This window comes from Panthera leo, chromosome F2 (assembly GCF_018350215.1).
Source record: "Panthera leo isolate Ple1 chromosome F2, P.leo_Ple1_pat1.1, whole genome shotgun sequence".
Taxonomy (NCBI): domain Eukaryota; kingdom Metazoa; phylum Chordata; class Mammalia; order Carnivora; family Felidae; genus Panthera; species Panthera leo.
In genome coordinates, this window is record NC_056695.1 from 53262515 (window position 1) to 53282983 (window position 20469).

The following is a 20469-nucleotide window of genomic DNA, read 5'->3' on the forward strand; positions in this document are numbered from 1 at the left end:
TTTTTTTTTATTTTATTTTTTTTATTTTTTATTTTTTTATTTTTTAATATATGAAATTTACTGTCAAATTCGTTTCCATACAACACCCAGTGCTCATCCCAAAAGGTGCCCTCCTCAATACCCATCACCCACCCTGCCCTCCCTCCCACCCTGCCCTCCCTCCCACCCCCCATCAACCCTCAGTTTGTTCTCAGTTTTTAACAGTCTCTAATGCTTTGGCTCTCTCCCACTCTAACCTCTTTTTTTTTTTTTTTTTTTTCCTTCCCCTCCCCCATGGGTTTCTGTTATGTTTCTCAGGATCCACATAAGAGTGAAACCATATGGTATCTGTCTTTCTCTGTATGGCTTATTTCACTTAGCATCACACTCTCCAGTTCCATCCATGTTGCTACAAAAGGCCATATTTCATTTTTTCTCATTGCCACGTAGTATTCCATTGTGTATATAAACCACAATTTCTTTATCCATTCATCAGTTGATGGACATTTAGGCTCTTTCCATAATTTGGCTATTGTTGAGAGTGCCGCTATAAACATTGGGGTACAGGTGCCCCTATGCATCAGTACTCCTGTATCCCTTGGATAAATTCCTAGCAGTGCTATTGCTGGGTCATAGGGTAGGTCTATTTTTAATTTTCTGAGGAACCTCCACACTGCTTTCCAGAGCGGCTGCACCAATTTGCATTCCCACCAACAGTGCAAGAGGGTTCCTGTTTCTCCACATCCTCTCCAGCATCTATAGTCTCCTGATTTCTTCATTTTGGCCACTCTGACTGGCGTGAGGTGGTATCTGAGTGTGGTTTTGATTTGTATTTCCCTGATAAGGAGCGACGTTGAACATCTTTTCATGTGCCTGTTGGCCATCCGGATGTCTTCTTTAGAGAAGTGTCTATTCATGTTTTCTGCCCATTTCTTCACTGGGTTATTTGTTTTTCGGGTGTGGAGTTTGATGAGCTCTTTATAGATTTTGGATACTAGCCCTTTGTCCGATGTGTCATTTGCAAATATCTTTTCCCATTCCGTTGGTTGCCTTTTAGTTTTGTTGGTTGTTTCCTTTGCTGTGCAGAAGCTTTTTATCTTCATAAGGTCCCAGTAATTCACTTTTGCTTTTAATTCCCTTGCCTTTGGGGATGTGCCGAGTAAGAGATTGCTACGGCTGAGGTCAGAGAGGTCTTTTCCTGCTTTCTCCTCTAAGGTTTTGATGGTTTCCTGTCTCACATTCAGGTCCTTTATCCATTTTGAGTTTATTTTTGTGAATGGTGTGAGAAAGTGGTCTAGTTTCAACCTTCTGCATGTTGCTGTCCAGTTCTCCCAGCACCATTTGTTAAAGAGACTGTCTTTTTTCCATTGGATGTTCTTTCCTGCTTTGTCAAAGATGAGTTGGCCATACGTTTGTGGGTCTAGTTCTGGGGTTTCTATTCTATTCCATTGGTCTATGTGTCTGTTTTTATGCCAATACCATGCTGTCTTGATGATGACAGCTTTGTAGTAGAGGCTAAAGTCTGGGATTGTGATGCCTCCTGCTTTGGTCTTCTTCATAAGAGAGAAATTTTTAGATGTTGGTTATTGTCCAGTGTAAACCTAAATGTCACTGGAGGAACAAGGAAAAACCGTCATCGTGAAGGTTGATGTAGAAAAAGGGATATGGCTGCTGTATCTGATTTACCTTTTCTTCTGTCTAAGCTTTGATCCCTTTGCAGAAACCTAGAAGCTTTGATCCCTCTGCAGATCCCTTTCCTGTATATGGAGAACCTCTGTAACAGGGAAAAATGAAATTAAAATTAAATAGGGGGATCAAATTGGTTTTAAGAGAGCACCATGGTAGAATAAACAAGATGAAGCAAGAAGTAAGGTTAGCACTTGGAATGCATTTTAGAAATTGTGTGTACATCCTGAAGGAGAGGTGGTCCTTTCTTTTGGTATTACTTTTTTCCTTTTAGACATCAGGTACTCAGAATTGGATCACCAAGTCATGTGTGATTCACTTATGTATTTAATTATTTATGTGGTTATTTTTAATAATGGAAGGAGCAGACATGAACCTACCACTCAAAGTGCTTGACAAAAACAGGAGGCACACATTTGACTCTCAATTTCTGAACAGCCAAGGAAAAGAAAGGAATAGAATCAGTAACATGATTTGCAATGTTTATGAAATAATGATAAAGGAAGCCTGTTCCTCATTCTGACTCCATGAAGAATTTTCTGCTGTTAGTCTTATAATGAGGGCATTATAAAATAAAATAAAACTACTCAGCAACATCACTAACAATACATTTCATAGAGTTTTATCCACTTTGGCACTGTTTGTTGCACTGAATGAGGTTAGGTGATGTTAGCCCATGCCTGAGTATACATGATCTGCCAACTTTATGTAGCTCGACCTGTAGCACAAAAAGTATTCAGAACTCTCATCTCTTAAGTTTTTTGAGTGAAAGATATATGCAACTCTCAGTGGTGTTGAAATCAGCACAGTACCTGTCTGGTCCTAGACTTTCCCAATTTATAACCAAAAAAAAAAAAAAAAAAAAGAAAAAAGAAAAAAGAAAAGGCTTGATTACCTGTACATCCCAACAAACCCAACCCATTTAGAGAAAGTCTGTACTTTGGATGACCTTGCTTATATTCTTCTTCATTTATCCTTAAAATGCTGTTGCTTCATTTATTGAATAAATATTTAGAGTGCCTATTGTGTGCTAGGCACTGGTCATCAAGTGCTGATGATATAGTAGTGAACAAAAGACACAATTGTCCTGCCTTGATGGTGTGAGTGAGGGGAAAAGCAATTGTGAACTTAGAGGAGGCAATATGGGAACAGGCAGTATAGAGCCTGCTAGGAGATATGAGGGACTTTGAATTATACTCTGAGCAAGATGTACAGCTATTGGAAGGGTTTGAGCAGAATGACAAGATCTTGTTTAAAGGGACTCAATCTGGGGAAGAACTAGACCAGTTCAGTGAAATGATCCAAGACAGATTAAAATCAAAAAGAACAATTCCCAGTTTCTTTCTCCTAGATCGCTTTTGCATAGAACATTTTTTTTAAATTTTTTAATGTTTATTTATTTTTGAGAGACAGAGAGAGAGACAGAGTGCAAGCAAGGGAGGGGCAGAGGGAGAGAGAGAGACAGAATCCAAAGCAGGCTCCAGGCTCTGAGCTGTCAGCACAGCCTGACATGAGGCTCAAACCCATGAACTATGGGGTTATGACCTGAGCCAAAGTTGGATGCTTAACTGACTGAGCCACCCAGGTGCCCCTCTCTATTAGAACTTCTAACACTTGTCCTTCTTTCACACTCTCGGGTGATGCTTACTTCCTATTTCACAGAGAAACCACCAACTCTTTGCTTTCTCACTACCACTTCCATCTTTCAGTCCTCAGTATCCTTGCCCATTTACTCTGCCTTCCTTTTGGTCACAACTCGTGAAGTGTTTATACTCTCTTTACTAATCCAATAGTCCCATCTCCCGTCAACTACTCAAGGACATCATTCCAGAATTTGTCTCTTCTCTCTATTGCATCATAATTCTTCATTTCTTTTTAGCATCATTCCCATAAGCATATAAATATGCTAATACTGTTCCAGTATTACGAAAATCCTCTCTTGACCCCAATCTACCATCCAGCTTTAGCCCTGTTTCCCTACTCCCCTTTATAGCAAAAATCATGTAAAGAATGATTAATTCCTCTCCTTTGTCCTCTTTAAGATCCTTTGCTTGGGTTTTCACCCCTGCCACTCCACCAAAATTGCTGTTGAGAAATCAGTAGTGACTTTCATGTTGCTAAATCTAATGATCAAATTTCAGTTCTCAATAGTCTTAGTCTGTCAGCAGCAGGGGACACATCTTGACTTCTGGCACAGCCACTGTCTTGGTTTTCCTCCGTATCTGTTTTCCTTACTGGTTTCTCCTTAACTCCCACTAAATATGGGGCTCAGTCCATGGACCTTTTTGCCTCTCTGACTATACTACTGTTTTGGTGATTGACCACTTCCAGTCTCAAGACTTTAGATACTATCTATACGATAACGATTCCAAAATTTATACCCTAGTTCTAAACTATCATATTCATTCTAGACAACCTATTTTCAGTTAGGTATCTGATACTCTTCTCAAACATATCAAGCCCAAAAGCTGACTCCTGATCTTTTCTCCTGATCTGCTCCTCCTGCATTCCTCCCCATATTTTGTAAACAGCAACTGACTTCTTTCAGTTACTGTTCCAAAACCTTGGGAGTCTCTCACACACTCTGCCTGCAATTCAATAGCAAATCCATTGTTTTTATTTTCAAAATATCACCTTCTAAACATATCTAGAGTCTAGACATGTTAATAATTTTCACTCTTCCACCTCTATCACTTGAGTTTAGTCTTCCATCATATTTTGAATAGATTATTGCAACAGCCACTTAACTGGTCTAACTGGTTCTGTCCCTTTAGTCTAGTCTCAACCCCATGGCCAGAATGATCCTTAATCAGATCATACTGTCCTTCTATTCAAAATCCTCTGGTGGTTTCTCATCTCATTTAAAGTAAAAGCCAAAAAATCCTCAGTGGCTTAAAAGGACTGATGCAATCCACCAACAGTTTAAAAGTCTGACAATATTGAGTATTGGTGAAATTATGGAACACCGAGTGGTTTTATTGATTTTTAAATTTAATTAAATTTCCTTTTTTGTTTTGAGAACAATGTGGCAATATCTAATGAAGTTGAAAATGCACAATCTGACAGGATTCTGCTTCTATGTTTATACCTAAAAAAAATCCCATATGTGAAAAGAAAGTGACATATATAAAAGGTGGATAAATAAATCTTTGTTTTTACAATAGAACATTACTAAGCAATAAAAGTCAATAAATGAAAGCTACGTGTGCCAATATGGAGGGTCACAAAGAAGCCTTCATTCGTATTCATGTTTTGCTTCCAAACAGGGCAGTGGGTTCACAGGTGTTTATTAGGTTAGTCCTTACAGCTTTTGTATATCTGAAGTATGTCATAAGTTTTAAAGGAGGTAAGTGGGAAATCTGTAGAATGTGGGAACAGTTTAGAGAGAGAGTTTGCTGGGGGAGGGGCATGGAATGACACAGGGATGAACCTATACAGTCATGCCATGGGGCTGAGGAACTTAATTTCTATCCCCTTCCTCTTGATCCCTCACCTCCTGCAGTTGTCTTTGTTCATGTTACCATCTTCTCAATAGCCTCCTGTTTGTTCTTCCTCACTAGGGTCTTATTCCCCAGAATTCATTTTTTATAGTTTTGTGTGGTTTATATAAACCCAAATATGACCATGTCCATCCGTCTACTTGTAAATCTTCAGAAAACTCTTCATTAATTATAGCGAATAGAGTAAATTTCTTAATATGATATAGAGGTTACTCTGTAAAGTGGACCCAAGCATCCTTACCAATATCTGTTCCCAAATATTCCTGTTCACAGCTCTGTATTCTTGTTCATAGCCCTCTCTAGGGAATCATCCTTTTCTCGCATCTGGAAAACACCAACATGAGACACAGTTTATGGGACTTCTTTCTAGCTTGTCTGGAAGTTCAAGTCCTTCCTTTTTCTGCATTTGTATAGAATTTTGTACCTACCTCTATTATGGCAGTCATATTGTGTAGGATTTTTATTAGGTAGCTATATTTCTGTTTCCCTTAATATGAGTTCCTGAAAGTCAGAGACCATGGTTTTTGTTGCTGTTTCATTTACTCATTTTTCCCAAGGGGATTCTAATTGGTTCCCTTTAAAATTTTTTAAGTGTATCTATTTGAGTGAAAGAGAGAGAGAGAGAACACGAGCAGGGGAAGAGCAGAGAGAGAGAGGGAGATCCCAAGCAGGCTCCCCACGGTCAGTACAGAACTGATGCAGGGTTGGAACCCGTGAACCAAACCGTGAGATCATGACCTGAGCTGAAATCAAGAGTTGGACGCTTAACTGACTGAGCCACCCAGGTGCCCCATGCTTAATACATATGTAAAGGGTGCTAAATAATTATTTGTACAATCAGTGAAAGGATGAGTGGAGGCTGTATTTAGCAATGTTATAGGTGATAAGAATAGATCAGATGAAATACAAACTAATTTTCAAGTTCTTAGCTATCTGGTTGCCTCTTCTCATTAATTAAAATGTTATTTCAGCTTACACACATCTTCAGTGCTTACTGACCAGTTTTAAGAAAGACAAAAAGTTGCAGGCAGTATTGTGTTCACATTAGCTAAGAGTAGTCAAGAGTTGGGCTGGTCCCATTGCTAGGGTAATTCAAAACTATTATACTGATGGGATACCAGAATATTTGAGTTTATTTTTGAAAGTCTTAGCTAACATAACATTAGCTTTTTTTCTGAAAAGATGCACAACATAATATAGCTCCGTCCCACATTCTCAAGATTTGAGCTGATAAGACATGGAGATTTACGTGTCCTTGTAGGGCCACACTACAGTGAATGAGAACTATATCAGGCCTCTGACATCTGCACAGGAAAATCTGCTCTCTTTAGTTTTAAATGTTCTAATATCAAATTATTTTACATTTTGGAGGAAAATGCTACTGCTTCTCTGTTGCTTCCCAAGACAATTGAATGTGATAATTTACATTTTTGAAAACATATCAGTTTGTTATTTACTCAAAACTGGACAAATTCCACATTTAGAAATGACTAGCTATTATTGAAGTTCCAACTTCCAAGGAGCTTGAATATTAAGAATTTGTCTTAAAAACCAAACCCACAAAGGACTCCAGAAATTGTAAATCATTCTTCAATTGTCAACCACCAAGGCACTTCAATTTAAAAAAGAATCAAGAGACCTGCCAGTTATTTGAGTCTAAGTGTCTTAACCCAGTTTCAGACTGAGGACAAAGCACACTAAAGATGCAAAAAAATGCAACAGCACTAACATTTTTTTTTTTTCCGGGAAGCTCTTTTATACATTCTCTAAGAAACAAGTATAAAACTGAGGTATTAGTCATTCCTGATAGAGGTGAGAGGGAAGCTGATGATGTGAACAGAACTGAAGGAAAGTTGTCTAGGTAATCAAAATACCAGACTTCCATTTAGACCCCTGAATAGTTTCCCAAAAATTTTTGAGGTGGTTAAGTCCATCTTCTGCATTATTTCTCAAACACATTAGGATATTGTTACCATGTGTGTTTTCATTTTTGTTACTGTTTTTATAATTTTCCCTAATTGAATGAAAAATGAGGGTATGAAGAAAAGCATGGGGGTTGTCTATTCTTTTTCTATTTTAACCCCACACACTAAGCACAGACTTGCCCCATGCTGATTCCTGTAACACTTTGTAGGAGGCCCTGATCCAGCAATCATTCCTTTCAACTTCCAGACAACTGCCAGCCATACTATTGGATGGGAAAAATGTGGGTTTGTGAAACTGCAACTCGAGTGTTTGGGCTGCATGATCTTATAGTTCTGCCTATCAAAGTCCCAGGCAAAGCAAAATTCAACAAATCAGTAATCATCAGACCTCCAGCATTATTCTCATTATTTTCAGATTTTTTTTCCTTTATCCTTTTAAAAATTTTCCCAAAATATCACTTGAGTGAAGTGGGAATTATATGATCTTGCTATAATTTCCAGCTTTACAAATGACCATTACCTCATGGTGAATGGTACAGGTTACTAAATGCAATTTGTCGTAAATTTCAATGCTCCTATTTGAAAGATTGGCTTATAATATTAAGACCTTTTCTTAATAATTTCCAACTAGTAGTAGTTGCTTCTAAACAAGTGAATTTGAGTACTTGAGAAGGATAAAGGGAAAATGAGTTCCTCACTAGAAACACATTTGTACTTGTTTGGATTTCTTGCCAGATAGATGGTTGTTAAAATTTTTGTTTTATTAAATTTTTTTTTCAAGCTGTATTACAGACACTAATTGTAGAACACTTGTTCTCTTAACAAAGGTAGAAAGAATTAAAAGGCTTATCCAAATGTTCCAGACATGTTAGTGGTGGGGAAAGAATCAAAAGCCAATATTCCAGTGTTTCCCTATCCATTTGCTTCTCTTCCGCACCACATTCAGAACTTGTTACAAATAAATTTCTATTTCTAATATCCATCTCAAGGTTATCTTTGTATTTTTATTCCTAGATAGCTACCCAATATTTATTTTATTTGAAGGCTATTTTAACCACTCTTGATTATGTTTTTTTTCCAAAAATGATTTTCCCTGGTGACAACTGAAACTCAAATGATGAGAACAACAAAAGAGATTTTAAGAATTTTTCCAGAACCAGGGTCACTGGTGACATTTCCATAAATCACACACAATCTCAACACAGACCATCTTACGGAGAAGACTTACTCTAATAAGCTTAATATACAGAGGTTAAAATAGCCTCGTTGTATTTATCTTTCACTGTGCAGCTTACCAAAACCAAATTTCTGTCATCAACAATTATTAATCATCCATATGCCCTGCAGAGAATTTTAATAAAGCATATTATGAACCTGAGGCTAGGTTGATGCGGGAAGGACACAAATGTGATCCAAATTTATAAGAGGAGATGGGGGTCCCTATTACTCCACCACATCTGTTTGCCATATGTTCATAAATCACACCAATGTTTTGAACATTTCTCCTAGCACCTTCCTGTCACTCTGGTTTTATAGTTCATAATTTTACCCCTCCTACCCACATACACAAAAAAATTCTCTTTATTATATTTCACGATATATTTCAGGATAACATATGACCAAGTATTGGGCCAAATGACCGTGGCTAGTGCCCAGTGACACTCCAGTTTCTTGAGATTTTGTCACAACAGGCAAACGCAGGAGCAAAACTTCTTGTTTATTCTAAAGAAGCAGAGAAATAATATGAAGACACCAATTACCACTGCCAAACCAAAAAGAGGGCTGCATTTTGAGTCTGAATTTATGAAATACAGTTGTGAATAAGAAAGCTGCCAACTTAGGAAAAAATGTTTTTCCTTGCAAATAGGACCCTCGGAAATACTATGCACACTACTCTAAGTTTGTTCTTATTTCAGTTTTCCTGTGATGCTCGTGCATATCTGCATGTGGTGCAGTGCTTGTCCTCTAGAAGTTTGCCATCTCTGTCAACCATGACATGTGAAGACAGAGCAAGAGCAACAGGACTCAAACTGCATTTTTAGGACAGCCTATGGGACCTGTTGGTTTATTTAATGTAAAAATGTAGGTAAACAGAAGGTATGGAGGCAGTCAAATTACCTATGTGGTACCACATAGATGAAACTGCGTTTCTCTGGTTGTTATGGCTGACCGGCCTCCCCTCCTGTTGCTCCAGGTAGTACTACCGAATAGAATATAGCAACCACAAAACCATGCATATCCATATTTCAGCTTGAAAAACAAAACAAAACAAACAAAAACACCCACATGGTGCCAGAAATAGAGGTAATCTGAAGCCCAAGCAATGAATGGAAGCTAAAGCCAGACGGGCCATGAGGCTACTGGCCCTGGATGTTCTAAGTCACTGAGGTTTTAATTTGAGCATAGAGAGTTGGGAAAGAAGACAGAATTTAAGTTTGCTGACCTGGGGGCATGGAAGGCTATAGGTGCACTCTCAGCATAAAACCAAGGACCTGGAAGGGACTAGACAAGTTCTTTCCACTGGACTGGGAATTTGTCAAAAAAAAATGGTCTGCCTGTCCTAGGTCATGGTTGAAAACTAATCATCTGGGAGAAATCTAAACTGATACTATGTGGGGATAGAGGGTTGAATTCACATATTACACTTGGTAAAATAATATTAAGTTATGAAATTATTGTAAAAACTGGTTGAGAGATCATGGGACTGGCAGAGGCAGACATAAAACTACCCACAATAATGATTTCACAACCCTGAATCATGACACGTCCTTTGAAAACAATTTAATCTGAACACAGATTCTGACTAAAATTTGAAGCACTCAAGGAAACAGATTTCCATGTGATCCAGGAGTCTCAACAAACAGGAGAATTCACATGTTAAAAGCAATAGAAAATGCAAACAGTGTGAAAATAAATTTGCTTCAAATGTTTATACATATAGACAAGGAAAAAATAAAAATTATAAGGGCAGTATCTCCTAAAAGAGAAGCAGTTTTGAAAAAGAGTAAAGTGGAAATCTTGGAAATGAAAAATGTAATAATTGAAGGGAAAAGCTCAGTATATGAACTATTGGATGTACTGAACATGGATAAAGAGGAAATTGGTAAATTTGAAGACAGATCTGAAAATTCATCTAAGTGCAGAGGGATAGATTTATATATATATAAATAAATATGGAGTTAAGTAACACGGCACCTAATATACCATATGCATGGTATTCCTCAATTAACTAATTATGAGCTCATTGATAAATAAGTTGTGTTACAAATTTAAAAAGCGCACAGGAGTATGAAATGAGACTCCCTGACACATGTCTAATAAATCTAATAGATATTCTCTCCAGAATAAGAGATTGGGAGAGAAGCAATCTGAAAATGAAAGAAACCATGAATCTTTGTACTCAAGGAGCAGATAGTTCTGAGTAGGGTAACCAAAAAAATCCATTCTTGGACACAGTATGGTGAAACTTTAGAACGTCAAAGACTAGAATTTTTAAATTAAGAAGAAAAACATTTTAATATTACAAAGGCTGAGACAGGTTATATTTACAGATCCTTACTAAAATATTACCAAAAATATATTTCAGCAAGAAGGAAATTGAATTTAGAAGGAAACGGTGTGGTGAAATAACCAATGATAAGCAAACAAAAACTCAAAGCACGTTGATAAATCTAGGTTTAGATGTTTAAAGTGTGTATGGTGGGGTGGGCACCTAGCTGGCTCAGTTGGTAGAGCATGTGACCCTTGATCTCCGGGTTGTGAGTTTGAACCTCACATTGAGTGTAGAGATTACTTAAAAAATAAAATAGGGGCACCTGGGTGGCTCAGTTGGTTGAGCATCCAATTTTTGGTTTCAGCTCAGGTCATGAGATTGAGTCCCATGTTGGGCTCTGTGCTGAGTGTGGAGCCTGCTTGGGATTCTCTCTCTCTCTCTCTCTCTCTCTCTCTCTCAAAATAAATGAATATTTAAAAAATTTTAAAAATAAGAAATAAAGTGTGTGTGTGTGTGTGTGTGTGTGCATGTACAACATTAAAATAAACTAAAAACAGGGTTACCTGGGTGGCTCAGTCGGTTAAGCATCCAACTTGTGATTTGTGGCTGAGGTCGTGATCTAGCAGTTTGTGAGATCAAGCTCCTCATCAGGTTCTGCAATGACAGTGTGGAGCCTGCTTGGGATTCTCTCACTCCCTCTCTCTCTGCCCCTCCTTCACTCGTGTTTCCTCTCTCTCTTTCTTTCTCTCTTTGTCTCTCTCTCAAAAACACATAAACATTTTAAAAAATAAAATAGAAATAACAAACATGTTATGTGGGATGGTAGAAAACATTTTAAGATCCTTGTCTTATTTCAAGAGAAGGATAGAATTAGTGATTCACCTCAAAACCTATTTGGTTAAGTATGTATTACTATTTAATAGTTAACTACTAGAAGAATAGAACTAGAATGTATAAATTACAAACTTACAAGAGATATCTTTAAAAGAGTGAATTGAGGATGGGACTAAACTCAGCCAATACAGTAGATGAGACAGCCACTTACCAGTTTTTTTTTTAACATCGTTTTTTATAATTTAAAAAACACATTGATATAAACAAAATAGTATCTGGATTTTCAGGAATTATGATGAAAATGAATCTAGAAAATTACATATAGGATGTCTTTGAATGTTAAATGAGCTAATACACTTACAACAAGATAAATACACGAGAAGAAACAAAGTGAAAGAGTTTGATAAATAATTGGAATTATTATAGTGTTTAAACATTAAAAAGTTTGAACTTCCAAAGTTAATAAGGAGAAGAATCCTGCATCTTCTTTGATATGAATGTTCTATGTGATTACAAATTAACATTCTAAATTTACAGGTAATTTGGCTATTTTTAGCAGGAGCCAGAAAACTAAAAAAACAAAACACTTCTCACTTATTACATAGAAATAATAATGATACCTAGTGCAGTGAGAGAAAAGGATAAACAAAAAGTCTTTCAATAGAATGTGAAGGGATTGTAGATTCATTTGAAAGTTAGTACCACTTTCCAGATGGTGGGGGGAAATTTAGCATTGAGACTATGCTAGAAAAACATTGAACACCTTCCACTTCCAAAAGTTCTGTCTTTATTCTTAGAAATCTTAAAGAACTATTATATATAATTGCTATGAAAATTTTCATATTCTACTTTGTTTAATAATCTCTTGAGGAGTTATATTTTTTCTTCTGGATCATATGAATTTGAAGGCTTGAATAATGTCACTCATTATTGGCTTTATCAACAGAATTACCATGTACTTTGTACATAGTTAAAACTCATGAAAATTGGTTTGTGGATAAAAATAATTCTTCCAAAACTAACTGACATTTGTGAAAAGCGCTGCTTAAATTCAGCAGCACATTTCCCCCTTGTCATAGAAAAAGACAACCATTCTCTTTACCCTCTCTTTTCACCCCACCAGATAGAGCTTAGACAGAAACCAAGAGTAAGATTTATCAAGGAATGCATGCTTCCAATTTTTTAAGTTAAAAGCCTTCAGGTGCTTCAGGAGTAGATCCTTCTGAAGGGAACATCAAAAATCCTTAGTTTTGAAGATACCAGACACATAAAGTCACAATACCCCATTACTCAGTCATGAAACTGACTCCTTTGTTCTTCATTCAAGAAGCATGTTACTTACAGTAGACACCAGAATCAAGAATTTTAATGGACCCAGTTTCTCTCTAATCACCTATTCTATGTAAAAAAAAAGACAACAGATGTAGAACATTCAGTGATGCATATTCTTATGGAGTTACTTCCATCTTCTCTCTCCCATCCCCAGACTGCTTCTGTACATCTCTCATTACCATGCAGCAAAGGACTGCATGACAAATCATTGTCTAAATATTATTATCCATGAAGTCAAAGACAGCTTTATTTTGTTTTTTGTTTTTTGTTTTTTTTTTTTTTTTGTTTTGTTTTTTTTTATTTTTTAATATATGAAATTTACTGTCAAATTGGTTTCCATACAACACCCAGTGCTCATCCCAAAAGGTGCCCTCCTCAATACCCATCACCCACCCTGCCCTCCCTCCCACCCCCCATCAACCCTCAGTTTGTTCTCAGTTTTTAACAGTCTCTTATGCTTTGGCTCTCTCCCACTCTAACCTCTTTTTTTTTTTTTTTTTTTTTTCCTTCCCCTCCCCCATGGGTTTCTGTTATGTTTCTCAGGATCCACATAAGAGTGAAACCATATGGTATCTGTCTTTCTCTGTATGGCTTATTTCACTTAGCATCACACTCTCCAGTTCCATCCATGTTGCTACAAAAGGCCATATTTCATTTTTTCTCATTGCCACGTAGTATTCCATTGTGTATATAAACCATAATTTCTTTATCCATTCATCAGTTGATGGACATTTAGGCTCTTTCCATAATTTGGCTATTGTTGAGAGTGCCGCTATAAACATTGGGGTACAGGTGCCCCTATGCATCAGTACTCCTGTATCCCTTGGATAAATTCCTAGCAGTGCTATTGCTGGGTCATAGGGTAGGTCTATTTTTAATTTTCTGAGGAACCTCCACACTGCTTTCCAGAGCGGCTGCACCAATTTGCATTCCCACCAACAGTGCAAGAGGGTTCCTGTTTCTCCACATCCTCTCCAGCATCTATAGTCTCCTGATTTCTTCATTTTGGCCACTCTGACTGGCGTGAGGTGGTATCTGAGTGTGGTTTTGATTTGTATTTCCCTGATAAGGAGCGACGTTGAACATCTTTTCATGTGCCTGTTGGCCATCCGGATGTCTTCTTTAGAGAAGTGTCTATTCATGTTTTCTGCCCATTTCTTCACTGGGTTATTTGTTTTTCGGGTGTGGAGTTTGATGAGCTCTTTATAGATTTTGGATACTAGCCCTTTGTCCGATGTGTCATTTGCAAATATCTTTTCCCATTCCGTTGGTTGCCTTTTAGTTTTGTTGGTTGTCTCCTTTGCTGTGCAGAAGCTTCTTATCTTCATAAGGTCCCAGTAATTCACTTTTGCTTTTAATTCCCTTGCCTTTGGGGATGTGCCGAGTAAGAGATTGCTACGGCTGAGGTCAGAGAGGTCTTTTCCTGCTTTCTCCTCTAAGGTTTTGATGGTTTCCTGTCTCACATTCAGGTCCTTTATCCATTTTGAGTTTATTTTTGTGAATGGTGTGAGAAAGTGGTCTAGTTTCCACCTTCTGCATGTTGCTGTCCAGTTCTCCCAGCACCATTTGTTAAAGAGACTGTCTTTTTTCCATTGGATGTTCTTTCCTGCTTTGTCAAAGATGAGTTGGCCATACGTTTGTGGGTCTAGTTCTGGGGTTTCTATTCTATTCCATTGGTCTATGTGTCTGTTTTTATGCCAATACCATGCTGTCTTGATGATGACAGCTTTGTAGTAGAGGCTAAAGTCTGGGATTGTGATGCCTCCTGCTTTGGTCTTCTTCTTCAAAATTACTTTGGCTATTCGGGGCCTTTTGTGGTTCCATATGAATTTTAGGATTGCTTGTTCTAGTTTCGAGAAGAATGCTGGTGCAATTTTGATTGGGATTGCATTGAATGTGTAGATAGCTTTGGGTAGTATTGACATTTTGACAATATTTATTCTTCCAATCCATGAGCAGGGAATGTCTTTCCATTTCTTTATATCTTCTTCAATTACCTGCATAAGCTTTCTATAGTTTTCAGCATACAGATATTTTACATCTTTGGTTAGATTTATTCCTAGGTATTTTATGCTTCTTGGTGCAATTGTGAATGGGATCAGTTTCTTCATTTGTCTTTCTGTTGCTTCATTGTTAGTGTATAAGAATGCAACTGATTTCTGCACATTGATTTTGTATCCTGCAACTTTGCTGAATTCATGTATCAGTTCTAGCAGACTTTTGGTGGAAAGGACAGCTTTATTTTGAAGAGGGCTTAAAACTGTACCTTACTATAGGTATAAAACTCCTTAAGTGCCAGATGGTTTCATTTCAACATTAAGTTTCTGATCTTCCCATGACACTTGCCAGAAGAAAGTTTGGGACACCTCTTCACATGTTTCTTGAAGTAGCCTCTTGATACTAAGGAAGCCTCTCCAGATGTAACCCAGTAAAGATAATACCTTGCAAACCATAAATAAAATGGCCTGGACTAAACTCACACCAGGAGACTGCCAGTCTGTAAGGTTTTCTTTTTTTCCCCTTCAGTAAAACTCAACAAATAAGACAGTGTGGATCTGAAGGTATAGGGTATAGTTCTTAATCTGCTTGCACATTAGAACATTCCCAAATCAACTGAATATGAATTTCTAAGGAAGGATGGTCAAGACATTGGTAGTGTTTCTTAATTTTTTGAAGTTTATTCATTTATTTTTGAGAGAGAGAGAGAGAGAGAGAGAGAGAGAGAGCAAGCATGAGTGGGGGAGGGGCAGAGAGAGAGAGGGAGAGAGAGGATCCCAAGCAGTCTTTTCACTGTCAGCGCTGAGCCTGATGGAGGGCTCAAACACATGACCTGTGTGAGATCATGATCTGAGCTGAAATCAAGAGTCAGACACTTAACCAAATGAGCCACCCAGATGCTCTAAGACATTGTTTTTTGTTTTTGTTTTTGTTTTTTTTAAAGCTCTTCTGGTGTTTCTAATGATCAACCAGACTGAGAATGAGTGCTATGGGTCCTACTAGCAAGATGATCATGTTTTTTCTCTAAAACAAAAAAGCTATATATGCTTATTGTTTTTACAAAGATAGTTATAAATAAGCAAAAAAAAAAATGAGGAAAAAACTCACGTGCAATCATGATTTCTAGAGATAACTATTATTAAAACCTTGGCCTTTTTCTTCCAAATTATTTACTTTGTAGGCCTATATGAAAACATGCATGAATACATTAATACATTTGCTCGTGAGAAAGCTAATTTATGAGAGAGATTTAATTTGGAGAAACTGGAGCTTTCATACATTGATGGCAGAAAATGTAAAATGGTGCAGCTCCTTTGGAAAACAATGTAGCAGTCCCTTAAAAAGTTAAACACAGAATTAGTATATGATGTAGTGATTCCAATTTTAAGTATCTAACCCAAGAAAAATTAAAGCATATGCCCCCACAAAAACATGCATAAAAATGTTCCAAGAAGCATTATTCAAATAGCCAAAAAACTAAAATAACCCAAATGTCCATCAACTTATGAAATAATAAATAAAATGTGATATTTATAACATGCAATATTATTCATCAATAAAATGAAATTAAGTACTAATACATGCTACTACATGAATGAGCTTTGAAAACGTTATGCTAAGTGAAGGAAACCAGTCACAAAAGGCCACTACTGTATGATTCCATTCATATAATGGAGTAAGCAAATTTAGAGACAGAAAGTGGACTTAGGTGGGGCAGGTGCGGGTGGGGAATGAAGACTGATCTGTAAAGGATATGGAGCTTTTTTAGTGAGGATGAAAGTATTCTAGGGTGTGGTGATGGTTGAACAAAACTGTGAAAATGCTAAAAACTAAAAAACATTGAATTGTACACCTTAAATGGATGAATTATATGATACGTGGAGTAATCTACAAAAGCTGTATTAAAAATACATAGAATACATAGAAATCCAGAGTCCTTATTTCACATCTTAATGTTCTCACACTGATTATTCACTACTTTTTTTTTTTTTTTTTTTTATGTCTTTGAACACAGAGCCCATCGCAGGGTTCCACCTCTCAAGCTGTGAGATCATGACTGAGTTGAAATCAAGAGTCAGATACTTAACCAACTGAGCCCCTCAGGCACCCCTCATTACCTCTTTTTAAATGGATTTACCCCCATTAGTTACTTCCTTTCCTCCTTCTTCCAATGGCTCTTTTATAAGAGGCTTATGGGGAACTCTTTACCATCTCCTCTAGGAAAAAATAAAGAATTTTCATTTAAAAGAAGTTTCATATTACAAATCTCAATGCCACTGGAGGCTCAACCTCAAACCCGTGGCAAAAGGGAAATTTGAGTGAATTCTGTGTCACTAAGAGATGCTGTCAACATTCCTTAAATATCAAAATAAGCTTCTTCAGGATTTGAATTCTTGGAACAAAGCTCTTACCTAGTCAAGTTTCTGGTTTGTCCTTTTCACTATCTGCTGAAAAACACACCTTAAAATAACTCCATGTATTCTGAAAAAAGTTCTCATTTTAAATTCTGTTCTCATGACCTACCGTCCTAAGAAATAGAATTATAAGGGCACCTGGGTGGCTCAGTCAGTCAAGCGTCTGACTTTGCTCAGGTCATGATCTCACAGTTGGTGAGTTCAAGCACCACATCAGGCTCTGGCTGACAGCTCAGAGCCTGGAGCCTGTCTTAGGATTCTGTGTCTCCCTCTCTCTCTGTGTCCCTCCCCTGCTCGCACACGCTCTCTCTCTCTCTCAAAAATAAATAAAAACATTAAAAAAAAAAGAAATACATTTATATAATCACTTAGATTGCAATGGGTTGGGAGGTGCAAAAGAGGAAGTCTGGGGCTGCTAAGGGTGCTGTGAGAAGTTAAATAATTGAGTAGGGTTTTGTATTGATAAGGGGGGACATAATGGCAAATGCCTCCTTTACTGGCTGCATGCTGTGGTTAACTTGATTAAAGACAAGTTTGGAGTCAGCTTGAGCTTCAGGGTTGTACTAAACTGGTCAAACTCAATTGTTACTTGAAATTGCACTTGGACACTTGAAAACAGCAATTTGGGGAATTTTTCCCCTCCTTTTTTGCTTTCAAGTGGTACAAAATAATGTGAAATTTTCTGGCCAATCATTGACTGATTGAGTATGTATAGTAAGAAGTCAACCACTAGCTAACCTCCCAGGGCAGACATCCCAGAACTGGTGGGTACATTCCCTTAGAATTAAAGTACCAGTCGGAGGCCTCTTAAAAGGGGGCAAAGGGTGCTTTAATCTTAACAAACCCCCAAAACATTTCCCATCATTTTTAGATTTGAAGTGATTGAAAAGAAACTTGGAACAAAAGGTAACTTAAAAGAAGTTTTACAGTCTATATTAAAATAGAGGAATCAGTATCAAAGTTATATTCATGGTCCATTCAAGAAGAGTCTTCTGTATAGAAAATGGTGTAAAAAGTAAATAGTATATTATAATATAACCATCCAGTGGCATAAACTATCTTTGTCTCCCACAAAGGTTTATGTCCTCAACTCTGAATGTGTCCTTTTTTTTTTTTTTTTTTAAGGGCCATAAATACTGGTGCTTGCCATAATGTAATGTTACAAGTTGGTGGTCTTCAAACTTTAATCAATTTTACTTTTTAGAACAATTTTTGGTTTACAAAAAATTTGAACAGAAAGTACAAGGAATTCCCATATACCTCTTCTCCCCCCTCTATCCTGTATACAGTTCCCCCTATTAGAAACCTCTTGCATAACAGTGATACATCTGCTGTAACTGATGGGCCAATATTGATACATTATTTTTAACTGAAGTTCCTAATTTACATTAGGGTTCATTCTTTGTGTTGTATAGTTCTATGAGTTTTGAAACATGAATAATGGCATATATTCCCCATTGCAGTATTATACATAATAGTTTCATTGGTCTAAATATCCTGTTTTCCACCTATATATTCTTCTATTTCTCTTTCCAAAGCTCTGGCAACCACTGATCTTTTAGTAGTCCCTAGAGTTGCCTTTTCCAGAATGTCTTCTAGTTGAGATCATATAGTAAGTAACCTAAGTAAGTAACCTATTCAGATTGGCTTCTTTCACTTAGCAATGTAAATTTAAGATCACTCCACTTCTTTTAATGACTTGTTAGCTCACTTCTATTTATTGCTGAATAATACTCCCTACTGCGGATGTACCATGGGTTTGCTTATCCATTCGCCTATTGAAGGACATCTTGATTGCTTATAAGTTTTGGCAATTATAAATGAAACATAAACATTCGTGTGCAGGTTTTTGTATGAACATAAGCTTTTGACTCATTTGGATAAATACTCATTTGGATAAATGCTTGATCCTATGGTAAGACTATGTTTAGCTTTGTAAGGAACTGTCAAATTTCCAAAGTGACTGTACCATTTTGCATTTCCACCAGAAATGAATGAGAATTCCTATTGCTCCATATTCTTGCCAGTATTGGGTTTTGTCAATGTTTTGGATTTCAATCATTCTAATCATTGTATAGTGGTCTCTCATTGTTTTAATTTGTAATTCTTTAATGACATATGAGATTGAGCATCTTCTCATATGCTTATTTGCCATCCGTATATTTTCTTTAGTGAGATTCCTGTTTAGATCTTTGTCCACTTTCTAATTGGGTTGTTGGTTTCTAATTGTTGAGTTCTAAATGTTCTTTATATATTTTGTACATCAGTTCTTTATCAGGTACAGGTTTTGCAAAGATTTTCTTCCAGTCTGTGGCTTGTCTTTTCATCCTCATCCCAGTAATATAGGCCAATAATAAGTAAAAGTACAATCATCAAATGTTAACTGAATAAAAAAAAAGGTAATTAGTGTCCATTTCCTTTAGGCATTCCTACTGCTGGCTAAAAGTTTCTTCCAAACATAGGAAAACCTAATCATAGATTAATGGTTATTAAAAAAAAATCTTACTCCTAAAATGCACTGATTCTGGAACAACTGAAAAAAAATGTGTTTGAGCATTGTATTAGCTTTATCTCTAAAGGAAACATGCCTCCTGTTGGGATGTCTAGTAGTGAGGAGATAGTAACTCACTTGAGGAAAAAGAAGAATGTGTTTAAGAACTGGTTCACAGAGAAACCTTTAAAGAGTTTAGAGTGATTCAATTTATTGTTTTAAAGCAGGTCACTTGAGAAGGCTTTTTTTTTCCCCTTGCACTCTTTGTATAAAACTGAGTTTGGTTTCATAATTTTTCTTTAAAAAAATCATTCTTCATAAATCCAGTGTTTTCTAGGGATCATTTTTTCAAATCCACACATGTAAGTTTAGAACCTGTTTTAACAGTTTGCTTGTAAGATGAATATGTATTAATAATAGGGAGAGGGGCTGTTTCCCTATAAAACCTGTGTTTGAATTTTGAGAAGGTTATAACTGATGTGCTCTAAGAGTCCAAGCAGTGTTTTCCAAGATGTGCCACTTGCTGTTTAGGTGAAAAGATGATTTCTTTTAAAATAGGTTCTCCAAATTAATCATGGAACTTTTTATGCAATAGCTCATTCCTGCTAGAGAGATTATAATGAGCATATTATAGCAACTTAAAGTCTGAAAAAAATTCTGCAATGAATAAAATGACCCCTAATAACCAGTTTGGCTATAGAACCCTTTCCTTTAATATCTATTACCATCCCACAAAACACACTTTGGGATATGATTTATTAAAATACTTTTTTCCCTAGAGAAACCAATTGGGAATAATTTTTTTTCTCTGAAAGCC

General features: G+C 36.7%; 1 protein-coding gene across 1 annotated transcript in view; it reads right to left on the bottom strand.

Moving 5' to 3' along the window:
- Nucleotides 1–20469, bottom strand: part of EIF3E (eukaryotic translation initiation factor 3 subunit E) — a 251034-nt gene that overhangs the window by 163001 nt on the left and 67564 nt on the right. The window contains exon 3 of the mRNA XM_042924339.1: nucleotides 5407–5489. The gene's annotated coding sequence lies outside the window, so the exon portion shown is untranslated. The remainder of the gene's footprint in view (nucleotides 1–5406; nucleotides 5490–20469) is intronic.